General features: G+C 39.8%; 1 non-coding gene across 1 annotated transcript; it reads right to left on the reverse strand.

Moving 5' to 3' along the window:
- Positions 1–10,646: 10,646 nt before the first annotated feature.
- LOC141654598 (small nucleolar RNA R71) lies at positions 10,647–10,753 on the reverse strand. Its single transcript, XR_012548154.1, has one exon. It is a non-coding gene; the product is annotated as a small nucleolar RNA R71 (small nucleolar RNA).
- Positions 10,754–17,412: the final 6,659 nt, after the last annotated feature.

Consider the following 17,412-nt stretch of genomic DNA (forward strand, 5'->3'; position numbering starts at 1 on the left):
ATCATGGGATATGATCATACAAACATGTTCTCAAATTATAAGCAAGCAATTATTGTTGTGATGGATTGAGTTGGGTTATATCTTACAATCCTAGGAAAGTTTGGGTCCCGGAGCCGAATCGATTAGATTGTACAACACCTACAAGTCGACTTAATCTTTCCTACTCAACACATGCATGGTCTAACAAGACTCGAGTTGGGTTATGTTCTTACGAGTCAAGTTGAAAGGATAGAAGATGATAGTAAATGCAAGGATTCATAGGCTTACCATTTCATCAAATATAACATGTGCATGTATTAAGATCAAAACAAGCAAGCAAATAAGATATGAAAGCATATTGATTTAAGCATGAATCATTCCCCATGTTGGTTTCCCCTAATCACCCATTAAACCCTAGCTAAGAGACTACTCACTCATTATCATATTGATCATGCTAGAAAGGTTGTCAATCATACTAACATAATGAAACATGATGAATAAATGAAAGTAATTAGCAATAATTAAAAAGGGATTAAGAGATTATACCTACTAATGATTCCAATAATAAAGCAAGAATAATAGAAGTACTTGAATCCTAGATTGAGAGGTTGTCAATCTCCCAATAATAACCCAAATAATCTTCAATTACCCAAAATAAAGTAAGAACAAGAGAGAGATTAAAGAACTAAAACTTGGATTAAAACTTGATTAATACTTGATTACAATATTGAAGAGAGATTTGATTGATATTAACTACACTAATTATTGATAAGAAGAACATGCTCCTCTAATTAGACTAATGGGGTATTTATAGTGAAAATTAGGGAGGATGCATTAGGGTTAACTAAGGGCTAAACTAGTAATTACACTTTTTAAGTTGAGCAAGGAGACTCGGTATTTTCCGAGAGAAGGGCTTCTCTAATCGTAGCTTGAAGAATGAAAACGTGTCTTGAAATCCGTGCGGATGGGAGTCGGGGACGGCCGGATCGGGTGAGGAATCCGAGCGGATCCTTGGGCAAGACGCTCGGATTGGCGAGGGGAATCGAGCGGATTCCTTTGAGGGACGCTCGGATTGGGCTGGACGGACGGGCGGATTGTATACAATCCGTTCGGATTGTCTGGCAGCGTCAATTCTTCTTCTTTTCTTCCCTTTTCTTCATGAATTCCTTGGGGATTTCCTTGGGGACTCAAGGATCCTTTTCTCAACATTGTTCTTCTACTATGATATGTACAAAGGCCTTCTAGTCTTGTCTCTCCTTGATGCTTGGTCATTGAATACAATCAATTTAGCCTCGTTTTGCCACGAAAATGCAAGATTCTTACTCCTTTCCTACCAAGGGATCAAAATCTCAAAGAATATGCAAAACAAAGAACTAAAGATAAGAAATGACCCAAATAGGCACTAAAAAGCATGGAAACAATGGTAATTCGGGGGCTAAATATGCGCCAATTATGGTCACATCAACTGTAATACTCCGTATTTTATATCGCTAATTGAGTCGAGTTAATTGTTTAGTCGTATTGATATCGTAAGATCGAGTTATTCGTAAACTTGTTAAGACGGGTTTAACTGAACGAAGTCACGTTAACTAATTCTTTTACCAACCACGCTGTCCCATTTACCCATTTATCCAGGCACGTTTACCCATGACCCATTTACCATCTAACCTAGTTTTAACCTAATTCTACCCTAATACTACAAAACCCTACTCCCTCACCCGCCTACCTCATTTCAGCGGCACATTTCCCAACCTTCACGCAATTCGAGAGAGAGAGAGAGAGTGAGTGTGGGTGTTGACGGCGCAGCAAGGAAGGCCTTAGGGTGGTTGTCGACGTCCATAGGCAACCCTGGTGGCTGTTGTGATGGCAGAAAAGGTATGAGTGCAACCCTTCCCTTTTGTTTTCGTTTTTCTGTCGGGTTTTGTTTGTTGTGGCGTGACTCAGGGAGGTGATGTTGGTGGTTGGTGTCGGGGATATGGTACTGGGTGGTTTGTGTCGCCCCTATTGGTGGCGGTTAGGGAGGTTTTTGGCGGCGGAATTGGCGGCGAGAGGTGTTATTGACAGGGACAATCAAACGGGTGTTAGCAGGGGTTTTCAGACGGGTTTAGATGGTTAGGTTGGGGTGGCACCACCGTGGACTCGGGGGAGGTCGAAACGGCGGTGCCACGGTGTCTGGGTGCGTGGTCTGACGGCGAGCAGGGCTGTGGTGGTTTGGCAGGGGTTAGGTGATGGCTGCGGTGGTTGTGAGTCGAGGACAGGGGGCGTTTGGTGAGGCACGGTGGTGAACCAGGCCAAATGACGGCCCCGGTTCGACTCGCCGGCGGCAGTCGACCAGGTTGGGGTCGGTTGTTGGTGGCGGGGTCGAAGAGGGGAGCAGGCCTGGTAGTGGTCGTGGTGGTTCAGGCGGCGCGTGAGGGGTGTGGGCGAGAGTGAAGGCGCGGGTTGTAAGAGTCGGGTTGATAGGATTATTCAATGTTTGTTTCGATTCTCTTGGTCGTATAACTCGTTTTATCTTTTATTTATCGTATTCTTAATTAGCTAATTTAATTCCCGAGTTATTTAAAATGTTTAGAGACGGGTTTGAGTCGGGTTTGTTAAAATGGAAAAGTTGTTAGATGGGGAAAGTTTCCATTTAAGGAAACTTTCCATTTTAAGAAGTTTCTATTTTTAGTAACTTTCTATTTTGGGAACGGGAATGGTTTAAGTAATTGTTTATCATTTATTTATCTTTCAGAGGGCGAATTTGTTGTGGAATATTACTGAGCACCCGACTATTTGACTCATAAAGATCGAGGTAGGGGAATACTTGATTGAGTTCTTACGATTATAAAGAGTTGGCATGTTCGGTGATTATATGACATATCTGATTACCTTAATTATCTTATTGAGCATTATTGTTTCATACGTTTCATACATTGCATTTGCATCGGAGTTGGAGTTGGAGGAGATGAGATTATTGCGATTAAGGCCCAGGCGGGTTCTGCAGGACTTGCCCTGGTGTCCTCAGCTGCGAGCTGGCAGATCGGCTACGGTCGATATATAGTCTACCGGGGATCGGTATGGCTGGGCGTTCCGGGGATGTGTGTGATGGAGTTGAATGGAGGATCATAGCATTGCATTCTTTATTATATCGTATTACCTACTCAACCTCGCGGTTGACCCTGTGTATTCGTGTATGCCTGTGATGATCCATTTATTGGGGAGCAGATTGACAGGTTGTTGAGACATTTGGGAGCTGGCAGGGGGAGAGCACGGATCACCTGACTTAGAGCTAGCCCACTTTTATTTCTGTTTAGTTATCAGACTTTATTTCCAGTTTGAGACATGTTTCATTTCCGTTGTAAACATTTATAAACTTTTAATTTAAAGTACTGTTTATCTTTCCCTTTGTTATCTACTGCCTCGGGTTTCCGAGATGGTAACACCCTTCTTTATCTGAGGAGTCCTAGTTCAGGCCCTTAAATAAATGGGGGTGTTACATGTGATATTACTGGATTATGTTTTTTAGGTGACGGTTTCGTAGAGGAGAAGTTCTAGCTTCGTTGTTGTGTTGATTTACGGAATTTGTGAATTAGGTGGGGTTTCCCTACTCAGTTTTTTGTATGATTGATTATAAGTTGATGTGGAAATGTGTGATTATCATTAATGTGGATTATTATGATATTTTGATATTTTGATATTGTTGACATTGTTGCTATTGATTGTTGAACGATTGTCGGGAAATGGTCTTCACCCCATGTTTGCGCCTTGTGGCTCCCGTCACTAGGTGGGATGTGAACAATAATGATCTGAGTCCGCTCGTTGCGATGAGCGGGACTAAGGTGGCAAGGTTACGGTCTACCACCGACGCTTTGGGTACCTGTTGCGATGCATAACCTGACATGTCTGGGTTGCGGTTCAAACATTTGTATTTGGAGATTGGAGATTGTTTATTGCAGGATTGAATTGTATTGGTTGTTGTATTGTAGCTCATGATTAATTATGTAGTTGACTGATCCTTTGTTTCCAAAACCTGCGGTGATCCTTTGGGGTATGGTGAGCAGAAGTCTAGCAGGTTTTATTGTTGAGCATGCATGAAGGTTTGGATGGGACGCTTGCGAGACTATAATCTGTAGCTTCTGCCGAGTCTTTTAGCTTCCGCTGAGTTAGAATATTTGGTCACATGGGTTACAGTTGTATTTTCTTTTTGATTTCGCATTTTTGGTTATGTAATTTGATTAAACTACTGTACTTTAAATATACGTTCTTCGATGGTCTATTTGATATACTTTATCTCGGGTAATCGAGATGGTAGCACTTTCATTTACTAAGGTAGGCCATGGTAAGCTGGGGGTGTTACAAGATAGCCACTAGTGTGAGAGTAGTGTATCGGAGACGATAAATGTGATAACGCATGAACTAACCCATGATGAGTCACCGATAGCCGGTGGACTCCCGAACATTTTCTTTTGTTGTAGGAGCGATACCCTCTCATCTTAGTCGGAAATCATTAGCCATAGTGAAGCACTTTACCGAGTGCGAGCTAACACTAGGCCGAGTATAGGACACTCGACTGAGTGCTCCATCTTACTCGACCGAGTTGACCATTTTTCTAGAATCTGAAATTTACTAAAAAATGGATCACTGGACTAAGTGGACTCGGCACTCGACCGAGTGCGTTTTCCTTCGCTGAGAAATTCGGGCAATTACTCTACTTACTCTATTTTTATCTTCTTCATTCTTCATAACCTAAAACACCAAAAACTCTCTAAAAATCCTACAAAAACTCCATTGTTGTCCATTTTGAAAGCATTCAAGTTTACGACTCTGTTAGTCTTTCTTAATCCCCACTAATTAATCAAAATAACTAATTTTCTCACTCCTCTTGTTTTTCCCCAATTTGATTTTGTTTAAATCCACTCCAATTTCTTTAATTTCATCAATTATTTGCATGTTTTTGTTTAATTCAACATAGTAATCAACTTTCTAGACCATTGTTGATGTCGAATATGAAAATTTCATGTTCAATTTTGTCCCAAATTGATGAATTTCGAAATTCAGGGTTCTTGAGGACAGAGACTTTATTTTGTGTTTGTGACATGGATTAATTGTTAAACAAATGCCTAACCTTTGTTGTTAATATTAGATCTTGTCATAGAATTGAAAGTTGTCTTAAAAATTTTGTCTTAAAATTTCGAAACATAGCGTATTCATACCAAAATTTTGATTTTCATGTGTAAAACTTGGTTTAATTGGCTCGTATGAATACTTTTCATGTTAATGATGCTATTTCTTAACAAAAATCAAATATTTTGTCCCAAGATGTTGTCAAAATTTCGACATTCATGACACACCAGCTTAAATTTTGGATGTTTACACCTAAAATATGGTTTAAATGTTTCATAATGGTTCAATTCGGTTATTAATGTTATCTATGGCTTTAAATTAAAGATGTGTCATGAAATTTCCCTTTAAATTGTCGAAAATGGGTAATGTGAATACCCGGATCTTATTCTTAAGCCTAATCCTTGTCTTAATTTCCTCTTGGGACTCAAATTTGATAATAATGTATTGTACTACTTTAAATTTGACAATTTTGGCCTCAAAAGCATCCAATTTTCGAATTACATAGTGGCATACCACAATATTTTGTTTATTCACACTTTATTCTTGACTTAGTGGTGTCAAATATTTGAAAACCACTAAATTTAATTTATGATGCTTAAATTGGGTTTAAATTGTTGTGCAATTTCGCAAACTTCTCGTTTTTCCGGAAAGATGTATGTCTTGGGTAAATTTTGGTTGATTTTAAAATACAAGGGGAACCATGTCAAATTTTCTTCAAGTTATGGTTAATAAATTGAGAGTACTGGGGTATTCCTGTTCATTTCCAAGATCGCCATAATCCTCATGTTTTCTATTCAGTACCTTGATTTATGATATGGTTTTGTAGCATGGCAAGACCAATAAGGAACACTCGTTGAAGGCAACCGTGTCATCAACCGGATATCCCAACCGTGATTAAGGACCCGGAGTACCCGGGTATTGAGTTTGAAAGCGAGGCTCAAAAGAACACTTTCCTTACCTTAGCTGGTAAACCCATGAAAGTGACTAGGTTTGTGTCTTATGTGTGCTTATTTTGTATCAATTTCCCCATTCTTCCCTATGCATTTTGTCTCTAGTTTAGATGGTTTTGACATCTATAGCTTGTATTTTATGCCCTTAGTCCTGTTCTATGAGTTTTCATCTCACCTTGCAGGACTTGAGCCAAAACGGAGTAAGGAAGCTAGCAAGCAAAGCGACTAATGAAGCTAGCGTAGGGAAGGAGGGAAGAAAGCAGGGGAGGGCTCCCGGCCGGTCGGCTGGCAGCCAGTCCACCGGCTGAGAGTCCCTTATAGGAGGTTTTGTAAGTACAGAATCAGCTGGTTCTGAGCCAGTCCAAGGCCGGCGGCCGGTCAACTGGCCTAGAACCACTGTTAACCCAAGAAAAGCCAATTTTTAAAGAAGAAGTTCCAGCTGGATCCGTGCCGATCCACCATCGGCGGCCGGTCCACCGGCCTAGACTCCTTTCTCCGCATTTTTGTCCTACCTTCTTTATTTGACCTAATTACTAGGACACGATAAGTAGACCGTCAAAATTTGTATTAGACACAATACCGTAGATCTGAAACATTTCTTTTTTTATGATAAGCTTTCCTTAATCAAACTTTAATCTTTACTTAGTTAAGTGATAATTACACTACAATTAGTTTAGTTCTACTTTAATTGGGTTCTTTACATGTTAGTATTTGGTTGTAATTGAAGATCTTGAAGGATTTCTTCCATATTCAATCCAAAGTTTCAATCTTTCATCTTATTTGGTATAATTCTTTTCTTTATTTCATCTTGTTTTGAACTGTTTACATTTATATTTTATTTTAATTGTTGTTTGAAGTAGTTTCATGTTTGTTGCTATGTTGATGTTGTTTTCTTCATTTTTTTACTGTTCAATTGTTAGCATGTGTTAGTAGTCCTTTCTAAGACTTGGGGGGATCTTGGGTAAGGGTAGGATGAAAAATATAGGTTTTTAAGATATGGTTTGTGGGTAAATGTTTGGTCTTTGTACACATGAATACAAGGTGTTTGATGATGTGTTTGTATGAAAGTTCAAACCTTTTGTTGATTTATGCTTAGCATCTTCTTGATTGAGAATGAAAAGGTATTTTTGATAGTGTGTGTATGAATAATTGGAAGCAAGGTGAAAACTTTGTGAAAGATTTTAGGATTACTAAGAAATTAGTTATCAAATCTAGGTCAAACCACTACCCATAACTTGATAAACCCATGATCTTATCCTCCTTACTCGAGTGAACCCGAAAGTCTTAGCCTTTATAAATATGTTTAAACTCATCTCATTTATTTTCTTGCTTTACTCCTTGTTATTAGTTTACATTTTAGTAATTAGTTAAACAAACTCTTTCAATTGTTTAGGCTAAACTTTGATTTGAACAAGGTAAGTATAAACCTCCGCCATCTTTTCGAATGATCCCTAATTATACGACTTTAATTAGAAGTTTTTACAAATTGTTTTTGGTATGAGGTTCGACGACAAATCTCATTATCAGTGTCGTAAAAATTGTTTTCATGGATGGGGATAGAAGAGAATATGGAACACATCTTTACTAGCCTTGGATTTGAGAGCCTATACACGCTTAGGAAAACGTGTTACCGGAACTTAACCCTTGCATTCTTGAGCTCCTTCCAATGCCATAAGGCGGCTAAGAGAGTGACGTTTAGACTCAAAAACACCAACTATGACATGCCTTGTGCCGAGTTTACGGAGGTTTTGGGAGTGTCAAATGGGAAAGAAACCCACCTTGAGGAGCCACCAAAAGGGGTGAAAGCAACAAGGTACATAGGCTTGTATACTAGGAGGGAACGTACCTTGGTAGGTTCCATGAAAGCGAATGATGTGGAGCACCCGACCTTGAGGATTTTCCTACGACTCGTGACTCTTCTACTTTTCGCGAGAGATGATGTGAGTAACATAAATTCCACAGAGGTTTTACTCTTGAGCTCTTACTTGAACCCATTTAGAGAGAAACCTTTCTTCATTAATGCCATTTCTATAGTGTGCCTTGCCTTAGAGAGTATGACAAAGTCGCAGGCGTGCTCCTTAGAATGTGGAACCCTCATCACCCACATCGCGGAGAAACTCATAAAGTTTGAACCCGGGGAGAATGATAAGACCATGACCGAAGGAGTGAGATATTTCAATCAAATTTACATAGAAAACTTGAAGTGGTTTAAGGAGTTGGGCGTGGATGAGTATGCTTGGAGGGTACAGGGAGAACTATGGATGAGGCTCCCGTAATGAATGACCTTTTTTAGACTAACCATCTTGGAGAAGTAGATGAACCTCGCCCCCACCGCAAACCTATACCGTTCCGGAGAGACTTCTCTTTTAATTTGATGCGGAGGGTTGATGTGTGTCTTTTATATGATGTTTTACACCTCATTTTACACGCATTTCAGAGCTCATTTATGTAGTTCTATGCTACTTTTTGCCCCATTTCATCTACTTTCGTATTTTTATGTAATATTGCAGATTTATGCGGAAATGAGTGGAAATCAAGCTAAATCCGTCCCCGAGTACCTTGCATTGCATTTGACGTGAAGTATTTACTCAAGAAACGAACTTGGTGCGCATCTCGAGGTCCAAAAGACAAATCCACGAGAATTAAAAGCGGATTATCAGTTACTCTAGTCGATCGACTGGCCTCACTGGTCGATCAACCAGAGCCCAACTTACAGGAACTCCTGTTCAGCTTACCTCAGTCGATCGACCGGTCATAGTGGTCGATCGACCAAGCCGCTACTCTGACGCAAACAAAAAGATCGAGAATAAGGAAGCCCAATGTGTATTAGGTTTTGCGAATAATGTTACGTTATATTCCTATATAACGTAACCCGACATTAAGCTTTAGGCATCCAGTTTTTCATTCAGTTTTTAGATCGTAAAACAATTAGGGTTCTTGAGATTATTGTTCTTTCATTAAGCAAGTTACTTTCGCATTCGGTCTTTTGGATCTTTTCTCTGCAATTCCGTTTGGTATACTCCTGCTCTTATTTTAGTTTGATCGCTTTATTTTCGTTGTAGTACAGAATTGCTAGTTAGTTTCCCAAAAGCCAAAATTATCGTTTATGTTATTTGTTTGTTTAATTACTTCAAGCATGAATTCAGTAGTTTATTTCATTAATCTTGTTGTTCTTTTCGTAATAGCCATGAGTAGCTAAATTATTCGTGCTAGGATGTAGGAAATCTGTAGGTTAGGCGGCATTAAAATTGGTACGACCTAAATCGCATGCCGGTCGATCGACTGGGTTCCCTGGTCGATCAACTGGCCACGTGAGTTGTGTTTCGTTTTAATTGTTACATTTGACGAATCGAATGCATGCGACTAGTTGAATGCTTAGTATTTGACCGACCCATTAGATCGAAAGATAGTGAAAGTTGTTAGACTACCAATTAAAATGACTAAACTATGCTAAGATCGAAAGATAGGTAAAGTTTAGGTTTTTAGTCACTTTTCAGGACGAAAGTCAGTATTAGTGATATTAGGGACCTGTAGCGAGATCGAAAGATGCTACCTGTAAGAATGGACCGAGAGGACTTCTTATTTTCCCGTCTCACGTGATTTGTTTTTAGACTTACCTAGCTGCTGCCGCCGAAACTACAGTGAACCGACCATCTTAGTACCCCTTTTTTATTATTTGATTTAATCTATTTCTTTTATTAGATCGTTTATTTGCCTTTAGCTATAGACCAAATCAAATCAAACCCCCACATTTGTTACCTTAAAGACTTGAAATTAGACAACTAATCATTGCATCTGCCTCTCTGTGGTTCGACCCTGCTACCGCTATCTATAGTTTTAGTTAGAAATTATAAATATTATTTTTGGTGCATAACGACAGGCATCAAATTTTGGCGCCGTTGCCAGGGAGGCAATTGTTCTAATTTTTAGTTGTTTTTATTTTTAGTCTTTCTCTTAGTTTAAGGGACATCTGTTCCTTAAACTATTCTCATATTCTATTTGTAGTTTCTTTTTATGCGCAGGTCACAGGGTGGTGAACTACTACCGTTCAATCCTGAGATTGAGAAGACTTTGCGCGAGTTGAGGCGATCATCTAGGGTATTGCCGACAGAGGAAGAGCTGAGTACTCTGTCTAGTTACTACGAGAACGCTCTGTTTGAGGAGGATCCACCTTCATCTCCTGTTTCCACTTCTTTAGCTGAGACCGTCACATCTCCAGACTTTCCAGTCATGGCTGAAGAAGCAACCATTGCCAGTCACTCGGAGCCGACAGCTGCGAATCTTTATAAGGGATTTGCATTACCAGGGACGGACAGGAAATTCGAGCCGAAGCCGTCTTATATCAACTTGGTTGAGAGAAACCAATTCGGGGGAGCTGCAAATGAAGATGCGGCCAAACATATGGAGACATTCATTGATTATTGTTGTTCCATACCCCCACCAACCGGTGTGACCCAGGACTAGGTTAAGGAAACCATGTTTATATTCTCTCTTCGCGATGTTGCAAGGGAGTGGTATAGAGACCTGGATCGAGCTGCTAATGAGATAACAGACTGGAATTCGCTGGCCTTGGCATTCTACAAGAAATATTTCTCTGCCTCGAAGACGAATGTCATTAGAGCTGAGATCACGAGCTTTAAACAGGGTCCTGATGAGAATTTTCATGAAGCATGGGTCCGTTTCAAGAAGCTGGTGCGAACCATTCCGCACCATGGGTTCGAAAAATGGAGTCTATGCAATCAGTTTTATAATGGGCTCTATGACGATCAGAGGGCTATCTTGGATGCTGCAGCTAGTGGCAGATTCCAGGAAAATATGGGAGAGACTAAGGGGTGGAAAATTATTGATGATTTGGCCACCCACAAGGCTGAGTATGGGAATTCCCGGGGAAATCAAAGGAGAAGTGCTGAATCTCCTTCTGTAGCTGCATTAGAGGCTCTCACGGCGAGATTTGATAAGTACGAGTTGGGAGGAGCTTCAAAAGGAGGGATCTACCATGTGAATGTTGTTTCAGACGGTCATTTCGTCTGCAAAAGATGTGGAGCTGAGGGACATGTTTCAGAAAATTGTCCTAGTCCCTTTGAGTCTTATGTTGCCTTTCAACATTATAGGCAGACAAACACTTACTATGAGCCGAATGTCCATCCAAATTTGAGGTGGAGTATTCAAAACGTCCTAAATCCAACTCCACCTCCACAGCAGCAGCAGCAGCAGACTTATGTGCCCCCTCATAAGCTGCAGCCATATTAAAATCCTCCGTATATCCCTCAGCAGTAGCAACAATCCCAAAGTTCTGATTTCAATGAGTTGAAGAATTTGTTGCTGAAAGAGTCTCAAGCTAGAGAGGCCGGGATGAAGATGCTAGAAAGCCAAATTGCTGAATTGGCTAGCAAGAATACAACTCGAGCTCCGGGACATCTACCGACACAAACTGATCAAAAGGAGACCCTTAACGCTATCTGTAACACCCCCATACTCCAAGTGCCTTACCAGGACCACTCAGGTATAAGGATGTCACCATCTCGATTACCCGAGGCATGATATTTATAAGACAATAACGAAACAACTTTAAATAATATAAGTTTAGTGAAAGGTTACAACTGAAACCAAATACCAAAATACGATACATGTTCTCAAACCAACTGTCTACTGAATTAACTGAAATGTTATAAAACTAGCAAAGCTACAGCGGAAGACTTCTATCGTCAGACGGTGGCACATCCCAGCTATCCCAGTACTCAATTCAAACCTGCTCAATTACTGCTCACCATCCCCGAATGGATCACCGCAGGTTTTACAAACAACAACCGGGGTCAGTACTAATCACACAACTTATATATATCAACAATACGACAAACAGACAGCTTACACCGTCACACACACACAATCACACCAGTCCCATCAATCTCAATCACCGACTGTCCACTAGACCAGCCTTGCCAGTGGGGGACCGCAGCCGTTCCCACCTAAGCCCCGCTCATTATACCGAGCGATAACCCTGTCCATTAATGTGCACATCCCCTTCCGTGGCGGGTTCCACGAAGGGCGAAACTAGGGCGTGAAGCCACTCCCGTAAGTGACTCCACTCAGCCGAGAACGCATCTCGAGAACCAGAGACAAACAATCACAATCACAGTCGTCACAATACAATTACGATATTAAACAATCAATCTCAACACATCAACAATCATCTCATTATGGGACTAATACTGAGTAGGAAATCCTACCTGGAAAGCACAACAGTCAGACGGTATCAACAGCTGAATCAAAAATCCTCTTCTACAAAACCTCCTCCTATCATACAAACACATAGACACTACCAAATCACAATCTACACAAAAACCCCCGAATCCCCATATTAGGGTTTAACCAACTTTAAGGAAAAACTATAAAAACGGTACATAGATCTTACCCTCGACGCAAGGATCTCAACGGTATAACGAAAGGTGAAATCCGACCTTTCAAACTCCGGGATTTGCTAACAATTCGATTAAAGTGATGAACGTACTTTGCTTTCTCTCTTGACAGTAATTTAGGTTTTGAAAAGTGTTTAAGAACAATGACGGAAAAGATTATATAACTTAATCGCATAATTAACAAAACCCGTGAAATAACTCCACGTAAACCGGCTACTCGATCGAGTAGCTAAGGTACTCGATCGAGTGTCCCCTTACTCGATCGAGTATCATAGTTACTCGATCGAGTACCCAACAGGTCAGAAACTATTTTAAAACGCAACTCACTCTTACTCGACAGAGTAAGGCCTACTCGATAGAGTATCCAGAGACTCATAAAACCGTAGTATTACAGTCTTCCCTCCTTTAAAAGGACTTCGTCCCCGAAGTTCAACCCATACTCAAAAACAAACATACTAACAAGATCAAGACACAACAACGTGACTAAGAACTCAAAACAAAACTCCAACCAAACATGCACTCGTAACACCAACTCCACTAACTATTCCTACCTCCACAACATGGCTCACGATATCATAGAAACTCCATTATATCTCTCTCAACACTAACTCCATACACTACCAACTAGCTCCGTAATATATCATCCACTAGCAAATCCAATATCAAACTATCCATAACATCAAACGGAATGTTACATTCTACCACCCTTAAAAGGAACTTCGTCCTCGAAGTTTACTTACACTCATAAACATCATCATGCCACTGTCAAAACTCTCGAACTCCTAAACATCATCATCCAACCCTTACCACTATCGAAGTATTCTCACACTCTTAAGCATCACACTACTACAGGCACGGCCATGGCCTTTTAACAGTATCATCCACAAAACAAATCCCTCCTTTACGCCACGCTAACACTCTACTTCCAATTATATTACAACATGCACAACCATGAAACTCTCTTTTATCGCATCCTACTCCTCTTAAGACAAATGTTACGTCCTCGTAACTCACTAATACTAAATCCTTAGTTATATCATCTCATTATCCTCATCACCACCACATGTCAAAGATAACCGCCTATAACCTCATTTCTATAACCATTCCTATTTCCAAGGCTCTCTTACTTAAACAGTTCTCATACTTCAGTTCACTATGGACTTCATCTAACCAATACCACAAAACCCTTAGCATAACCAATACTCTAACTCTTCCACATTGCCGCAACACGACATACCTCTCTATATTAACTATATAAACTCCTATCGTCAAAAGCACAGCTCACGATTCACACTTGTGACGTACACTCATTCCAGATCCTCAAGTTCTTTTCTTTCATCATTACAAAACTCATACGTGACTTAACATGACACTAAATCCAAACACCCTACCCTCACTGTCCCAACGAAAGATTATGAACCACCTGCAGCTTTCAGATCATTACCACATAGGTTCTACGAATCACTTGCCATGCCTATGTGCACCAATGTCTCATCTACAACAAGATCAAATGTACTGTAACAACTTCTGACAACTGTGTCCCATCAACAGAACATTTCTATACCATGACAACAACGAAAACATATACAACTCTCTTTATATTAAACTCTACCCTCCTTCTCAACTTAACCTGGTAAAGAAAACATCAATAAACAAGACAACTGTCTATCTGCACAAACTGAAACTCGCAGGGAGCAACGTCAAACAAAACAACAATCTATGTATAACTGGTATGTACTTTCGAAAACTCGTATCATAATCATCCCGCCTACTCCACCACAACCGGTGACGGCATCGCAACACCGCCACCAACAGCCACACCGCAGTGCGAAAATACCCGCATCACAATACTAAATACCGTGACCGGATCACCACCCGAGGCACCACAACCGCATGGATAGTCATCACAACTTACACAATCCCATAAGCACTGACTCAACATAACTTCTCGGACAAGAAAAACTTACTCAAACCCACTTTACTAAATCACAAAGCAACATATTATATGAATTAAACAGATAATAACTTCATGAATATCATCCCCTTACCACATCACGGAATCAACATATATCATGAATACATACAAGTATAACCAGTCATGCTAGATCAATCAAATTATCACCCTTTTGAATATCATACAATTAAATTACCGTGTCCAACATATATTACAAAACATTCAGATAACAACATTATAACTATCACACCATACCGCTTCTCGTGAGGTCACAACCTCACACCAACATTTATATACATCTTAGACCCATAATTACATCCAACTAGTCAATCCTGATCACGTAAGTTACCACTCAACAAAGGTTACATGTCGCCCGATCTTAACTCGCATGCCCCTCATCACATTCTTCCATTCGCATCACCAGCACCTTCTGCTATACATAACCATACAGCTAACACTCATTATAAGAAACCGCCTCCTAAGATTATGTCTTATACTTCCTCACAACCATACTTTATAAATTCAGTCTCTACAAAATCAGCCTCTTTAGAATTGCCACCTTTCTAATATACCGCCACCCTTAACCACTAGTCACAAACCATGACACTACCACTATCCGGACATCAAACCTCTTACACTCATCTCTAAACATCACGATTTCTTTATTATCTTTGGTTAACATCCCAAATAACGAACATCACATACATCCACAAAAATCACCTCAACACTATTTCCAATTCCATCCTTAATTGTATAGTCATCTAACTCTCCACCAAAATCTCATAGAGTGCAGATACTAAATCAACCTCTTGCTCCCTTAATTCCTCAAAACTCATGATTAATCATGTTGTCCTGAAACTTCTGTATAACCATTAACTCAATTACTCTTGGTAGTCTCATACATCCCGATGATTCCTTACTTTTATATCACATAACTCCGGTGAACATTTCCTTAGTTTTACTCCCCTCATTCTTTTCTTTTTACACTCGACAAAAGCAATTAATCATTCAACTCCTTATTACTTCTTCCTAACTTTTTAGTGCTCCGATCACCTTCTCATTGCTCCCAAAACTCCAATCCCATTATTTCTTATCGATATTATCTCACTCTTCCTTACCATGCGTCCCTTCTCATCACTCCACTCACTCACACTTGCCACTAAATTGTCCATAGAATCAACGTTTAATGTTCAAACAATTACATCTCCCTTTTTATATCTCTAGAAATCAAAATTCTTTTTATACCGTTAATTGCCCAAGGAAATCACACATTAGTTTCGTCTCTCGATAACATACATTTCCAAACTCAGTCATTATCTGCAAATACACGTCGTGACATGTCTCCATTAAGTTCACTATATACCACTCTTCTCAACCCCTTTAAAACGAACTTTCACTACATATATTCTTAATCAACACTATTCCTAACCATCTCCCTCCATAATTCGTTATATATCTCAGGTTGCTACTATCCACATCCTTTCTTTCAATCTTTTCATTCTCACGTTCCTTAAACTTACATCATCCCTTGCCCACATTCACTTACATTTTCATTACTCAACATACAATCATGTCACTCATCTCGTCTCACACAACATGCCCTATGCCTCAATTAAGCCTTACCAATCTTCCTTTTCTTTTTCCTCTACCTATCACAACACATATATATCATGTCCTCCCCACCGAACTCATACTCATCATAGGTGCCACTCTTTACATCATAAGATTGGGTAACTTACGCTTCAGGACCAACACAAACGTAAAATAATGCATAAAGAAATAATTTAACACCTTTGAATTAAACATAATATGCAACGAATGTCAAAAGATAAGCCTATGACCCAAACACGCATATGACTAAGACGGACCCACTCGATCGAATGCCAGAACCTACTCGATCGAGTTGAGGCTACTCGATCGAGTGCCCAACATACTCGATCGAGTGCACCGACTCCAGAACCCAAACAAACCTTCTGATCTCTAACCTACTCGATCGAGCTGACAGGCTACTCGATCGAGTGCCCCACTACTCGATCGAGTGCCCTATGTACTCGATTGAGTACCCAAAAACACGGTTCTGATCATAAAAACGTCGAATACCCACTCGATCGAATCAGACCCACTCGATCGAGTCATGCAGACTCGTGAATACTACCCGCATGTTATCTCACATACCCCAACGTACTATGCATTCATTATTATCTCAACATTATAATTACAACAACGCATGCAATTATGCGCAACTCCTCATACAATCAACAAAATCATCTACCTCATGTTACCAAGTGCCACGTTGTAAACAACCATCATACTTTTCATCCAGTTCGATACACAATACACATATCTTTGAATCCCTATTCAACACGTTACTACTTACCAAAAGCCAAACATTAACATTTATCATGCTCATATAACATTCAACTTATCAATCATGTACTACCCACATGTTTTAATTTTTATAACTTTTCATAGCATAAATCACACCCGTTCATTACCAATCCTATTTCCATGTTGCTAATACAACAATATTACAAATCCATTTCATCACATAAACACTTTCATAATCGAGAAATTCATATTCTCATGAAATTGTCACTTCATCATTTCCAATCACACATCTAGTTCAATCACATACTTCATCTAACAAACGCATATGATACAATAGTACACAATTATATGAACTTTTATATAACCTTACGCAATCGAAATTATGAAAACAAATCTTATCACACCCCCTTAATCACATGTTACTAGGATTGCCACATTATAAATCATTCATCCTGCAACATCATTATTCGTCACATATTATCATATATGAACTACTTCCTTTTTGTACCACATCATTCCTCATTCTCATATACTTTTCCAACGATTCTAACCAACACGTAAACCAACTATCATGCAACATGCTTTCAATAAACCATATACAAAATCACATCGTCACCATCTTTCTCTACACATTCCCCATTCTCCACGCACATACATCCACTGATTCATGCCACACATC

The sequence above is a fragment of the Silene latifolia genome, chromosome 4 (assembly GCF_048544455.1).
Source record: "Silene latifolia isolate original U9 population chromosome 4, ASM4854445v1, whole genome shotgun sequence".
In the NCBI taxonomy this organism is placed as follows: Eukaryota; Viridiplantae; Streptophyta; class Magnoliopsida; order Caryophyllales; family Caryophyllaceae; genus Silene; species Silene latifolia.